Consider the following 6,000-nt stretch of genomic DNA (forward strand, 5'->3'; position numbering starts at 1 on the left):
AAGTGCGGCGCATCCTCTTCCTCTGCTTTTGTTTTACAGGACACCGGTTTGGCTGAAGGGCCATCAGGAGTACGGCAAACAATGTCACGTGGTAGATCAATGAGGAGAACGCCGCGCAATTTGGGGCAAACGGACGAGGTAAGGGGAGATGGTGGTAAGTCTGGGGCGACGGGGGGAAGTCGCTAAGGTGCCATGCACAAGCAAATCCATTTATGTGGGGGATGGGTCAGTGTTGGAGACAACAGAGTTGGTTTCAGGACAGAAGGGAGACGCAAACAAGGACAATGAGGCCTCTTCCACAGCAGTTACAGCAGCAGGTAGTCAGATGACAGGGGATGACACAGGCACAGAGGACAAGGAGGGGGGAAGTCAGAGGAAACGACTACTGTACATGGGTTTGGCCATGCCTCTGGGGTCTCATGTTTCTGACAAAACAAAGATGAGGATATGGAAACATGAGTATGTAGACGTCTTTAAGCTTCTACATAGGGACATACAGGCCAAGGAGGGATCCAAGGAGGAACAATGGGAATTGGCACGCAGGCCCAGGGTTCCTATCACAGCGGACGTCCGCTTTTCTGATATTCGCCAGTATATATTGGGAGAAATATCCAGACAGGGCCATCACACTTTTGAAGTACATGGACATCATAAGGAATGCACAGATGCATTTTGGGGGCTTTGCATGGCTGAGTTATGATGAAGAGTTTAGGGCTCGGTGAGTGTAAATCTGGAGAAGCCTTGGGGGGATGTAGTTCCAGAGTTATGGATGCAATGGATGGCATCGGCGCAATCTTCGGCGTCCACGCATACGGCGAGTGGGCTGCCGGTAGTGTATAAGCCTTTTCAATCCCGCCCCGGGAGAGGCGGGCGCGGCTATCAAAACACCGGTGTCCACCACGGGGGCTTGTTTGAACTTCAACAATGGCTTTTGCTCACGACCACAGTGCAGGTTTAAACATGACTGCTCCAAGTGCGGGGGCTGTCACCCAGTCAATCAATGTTTTTCCCTTTCCAGCCCGGTGGAACAATGGAGGGTGTCTAGAAGAAGGGGCACCCAAGGCGCTACTGCGCCAAAGGGGTCCTACGCCAGTTAGATTGGAGATTCTGCTGCCTTGGTTACGCATCTATCCAGATGCGGATAAGGCTCGTCAGTTGGCGTGGGGGTTTCAAGAAGGTTTCTGAGTGGGTTATCAAGGTCCCCGAAAGAGGAGGTGGGCAGACAACTTGTGGTCTGCTAAGGAGCAGCCTCAGATAGTGCGTGACAAATTGGCAAAAGAGGTGGCACTGGGGAGAATAGCAGGGCCGTTTTATGATTGGCCAAGCGATCAATTGATGATATCCCCTTTGGGAGTTGTACCCAAAAAAGCACCAGGCGAGTTCCGCTTGATTCACCATTTGTCATGGCCTGAGGGTGGGTCAGTCAATTACTTTATTGTGCAAGAGGACACCAAAGTGATTTATGCCTCGGTGGATGATGCAGTGAAGTTAGTTTTGAGGTGCGGGCGGAAGGCGGAAATGGCAAAATGTGACATACAATCTGCCGTTAGGCTGTTACCTATTCATCCAGCATATTTCATCCAGAATATTTTGACCCCCATGCAGCTGGACGGAGCCATTTATGTGGGCAGGGTGTTACCCATGGGCTATGCAATATCATGTGCTCTATTTGAAACCTTCAGCACTTTATTGCAGTGGGTTTTTGTCAGAATAAGTGGCCACTGGACGGTGACTCACTACCTGGACGATTTCTTATATATAGGGTCAGCCACATACGGGGCCTGTGGTCGAGCGCTGACAGTTTTTCAGAGACTAGCTCAGCAGACAGGAGTGCCGTTGGCCCCTGAAAAGACAGAGGGACCGCTATCAGTTTTGACCTTTTTGGGCATTGAAGTAGATGCAGACGCACTAGTGGCCAGATTGCCAGCGACAAAAGTGACAGAGATAATTGAATTTCTGGCGGTGGTGCAAACACTGTGCAAGATGGATTTGCGAACGGCTCAAAAATTTTGGGATACCTTAATTTTGCATGCAGGGTGGTGAGGGGAGGACGAACGTTTTGCAGCCGATTGGGGCTATCCTTGTCAGGAGCAGTGCTACCACACCACAGGATAAGGGTTTTGTTGGCCTAGAGAGAGGACATCAAAGTATGGGAAACCTTTCTTAAAAAAATTCAATGAGGTACCCATGTCTTTCCGTGACATTGACACAGTGTGGCAGGTTCAAATTTTTTCTGATCCAGCGGGAGCTTCGGGTTTCGGTGTTTACTGGGACGGGAGGTGGTGCGCCGAGGCATGGCCACCACAATCGCTGCAGCAAAGGAGGAGCATTGCTTTCCTTGAGTTTTTTCCACCATTAGTGGCACTGGCAGTCTGGGGTCAGGAATTGGCCAACAGGACAGCGGTTTTTCAGGGGGACAACATGACAGTAGTGGAGTTAGTCAACAGACAGAGGGCTAGGGATCTCCGAGTTTTGAGCTTATTGCGCCAGTTTATCTCTAAATGTTCTTTTTAAAGCTGCACACATATCCGGGATTTACAACGAAATTGCAGATTCCCTGTCTCGTTCACAGTGGCGGCGTTTCCGTGAGTTGGCGCCAGGAGCAGAATGGAGCATGACTGCGTTCCTGGGAGACATTTGGGAGTGGGGGGCGTTCTGATCATGGGGCTGGTGGAGATGTCTTAGCGGTATCTACGTGGCAGAGTTACAGGCTTGCATGGTTGGAGTTTCAATCTTTTGAGTTGTTTTTGGGCAATTTTGGGGCACAAGGTCCACAGGCCCTCGAGGCACGGGCATTACGCTTTGTGCTTTTTCTGATTGAGGAGGGGTTATCCCCAGCTACAATAGGAGGGAAGCTGGCAGGGGTCTCATTTTATGGGAAACGTTTCTTTGGTTATGATCCAGCGCATAATGATTTGTTAGGAAGGATGTTGAAAGGTTGGGGTAGGGTCAGGGCTAGTGCGGTTAAACCAGCAAGAGAACCCATTACTTTTAAAATACTGCTCGTGTCATTGCATGTGTTGCCAGTATGTTGTGCGGATGAGTACGAAGTGGGTTTATTTCGCCTATGTATGGTTTGGATGTTTTTTGGCGCTTTTCGAGTATCTGAATTGTTGGATGTAGGGAAAGAGATTGGGGTGAAGGTTAAGGAGATTTGCATGCATAGGGACAGGTTGGGTATTTGGCTCAGGTGTTCAAAAACGGATCAGTTGGGGAAAGGAAAATGGGTATGGCTGGATAGGGGGGGACAAGTTGGCGTGCCCAGTAAAAGAATGGATTGCTTTTAAGCAAAAGCTGCGTATGACGGGAGAAAGTGGGGTGTTTGTACATGGGTCAGGGAGGAAGCTTACTAGCTTTCAGCTGTTGCAGGTTTTGAGGATGGCGCTTGGGTGGACAGGTCGGCGTTCAGTGGATTTTGGCACACATTCATTCAGGATTGGCGCAGCTACAGCGGCAGCTCATTTAGGTTGGGACTGGGATAAGATTAAGGCCATAGGTAGATGGAAATCTAGATGCTGCGAGCGTTATGTCAGGCGGTGATGTGTTTAAGGCGTCAGGAGGGTGGTCTAATGAATGAAGACATATTAGGGGGGTGCGGGGTTAGGTTTTCATGACAGCCTTTACAGTGTTTTTTCTTTGCAGGATGTGTGGCTGGGTCACAGAAAGACAAGATGGTGACATGGCTGGTTGGCCATTCCTTCGTTCACTGGGCGGAGAAGTTTGCGGAGAAACAAATTTACGGCAGGTCGATGGGACTGCCTAGCAGACACCACGAAGTTTGTTGGTGGGGGAAGAGTGGCATGAGGTGGGGAAGTTTGATTCAATTTATCACTGGTAACATGCCGCAATGGGGATGTCCTGATTTATTCCTGATTCATCTGGGGGGAAAATAACTTGGTGAAGCTATCGGGGCTCACATTGATACAACTTATGCAGAGAGACTTGGAACATTTGAAACAGAAGCTATGTGGGACATGTTTGGTGTGGACAGAATTTGTGCCCAGACGAGTGTGGAGAGGGGCAGTTAATCATGGAGCCATCGAGCGGGCTCGCAAAAAACTGAACAGGGCAATGAGGGTATTTTGCTGGGCTCAGGGGATCAAGGTCCTGAGGCATGAGGACATTAAAGAACAAGATGAGACATTGTTCAGAGAGAATGGGGTGAATTTGTCACAATTGGGAAATGCATACTATTTGACAGAGTTAAGGTTGATGTTAGGGGATTTATGGGGCGAGAAGCTGTGGTTTAGGGATCAAGTCTAGGAGTATAAAAAAAAAAAATACACCTGAGGACAGTTGTTTTTCCCTGGGTGGAGCAGCAAAACGCCAAGCGGGTTTTGCTGGATGGCAGAAGATGGGGGTGGGTGGAGATCCAGATGCGGGCTTGTCCACCCTTCCAAGGGGAAAAACAAGGAGGTGAAGGATCAGAGGGGGAGGGTATGTTACAAGCAAGGAGGGCATGAGAGGAATAGGGGAGTGTCTAGGGGGGGAGAATTGAAGGGAGGTTTTGGAAGAGAAAAACAGGATCAAGGGAATTTTTAAGACTTAGGGTTTGTTGATACAGTTTGAAGTTTATTGATGTTCATGTTTAAATCCTGTCCTAAATAAATGACCTTTTACACCAATGATGGGTGTCACTGTATGTGTGTCCCGAGGTGCTTATGTGAAGAGTGAATATATTATGTAACACGCAGCAGCGCTGTGTGAGTTGTCAGATCTGATCATGTGACAGCTTGTTCGGCCTTGGTGTTGTCTGTGGGGAGACCTGGCACATCTGGGTCATTCAATCTATCATCTTCAAGCCTGCCACAAAAAATGAGAAGAAATGGACTTGTGGTGTAGTGTAATGACCAATCCAACATTTTATAGCATTTATGAGGCAAAATGACTATCCGGCATTAACCCCAGATCTACATTATCTTGGAGAATAAGGAGGAATGATATTTCCATTTCCTGGATTTCCTGAAATGTCTCAAGTTCCAGTCTGCTTTCTTGTTTGTCTTGCTGCCCAGATGAACTACTAGGACTAAGATCCTGTGCATGAGGCAATAATGCCAAAACCCCTTGGCTACTTGGGGGAACAGAAATTATTTTGTCCCCCCCCCATGGTTTACATATTGGACTTCAGAAATATGGTCCATTCTGAAAAGAATACAACAATGGAATCTCTCGAGAGGAAAAGAACGAATTGCAAATGAACCTCCTAAGAGTTCTAAGTGATTTATATGAAGAGAGGTTTCTTGAAGAGACCATTTGTTTCTTGCAGATACGTCTCCACATCTTCCTCCCCAACCTGATCAACTGGCATCTTATTCGTTCATCATATCTGGAATGAGGCCAAAAATAGATCTAGGGTGTGGGTGGTGCTGCCCAGATGGCAGGCACATTTTTCTAATTCTCCTGAATCATCTCTGATTATCCAAGCTTATCTGGCACCCGGTGTCCCCTCTATACCACTACGAACTGATAATGGTGCCTGGAGACCTCATCTAAGTGTGTCTTTGGAGTGGAAGACCTCTGAAATGGCCTTCAAGGTCTCTATTTGTTATTGCAGCCCAGACTCGCCCATGCCTCCTTATTATACATCATAGCTGCTGCCTGCATAATGTCTATTGTGGCGGTGACTGCCTTTAGAGGACCCTTTGCACCCTGGGTACTTATGCAGACTCAAACCCTCTCCTCCTCTGCTCAACTGGGCCCCTCAACTGACCCTAGATGGTTGCGATTGACCCCCCCGGCACCCAGCTCAGTCACAGTGCCCTTCCTGCTTTTCAGAGGCTGTAGGGTGGCTGGTCCAAGTGTAGTCTTGCCCTTGAATCCAATACTAGGGAGTATCTGGTCGGGGGCCACGTCAGGACCGAGGTAGGACTCGCACCTCCACTCTGCTCTGGCCTTGGCCCCTTTCCAGGCCTCTTTTTTCTTGGCAGCTCTGGCTGCATTTGGCAGCCTGTGGAGTCGGTACCAGAAGTGTGCTGTGAATGTGGGGCACCTCCCTGAGAC

This window comes from Pleurodeles waltl, chromosome 11 (genome assembly GCF_031143425.1).
Source record: "Pleurodeles waltl isolate 20211129_DDA chromosome 11, aPleWal1.hap1.20221129, whole genome shotgun sequence".
NCBI classification, from domain to species: Eukaryota; Metazoa; Chordata; class Amphibia; order Caudata; family Salamandridae; genus Pleurodeles; species Pleurodeles waltl.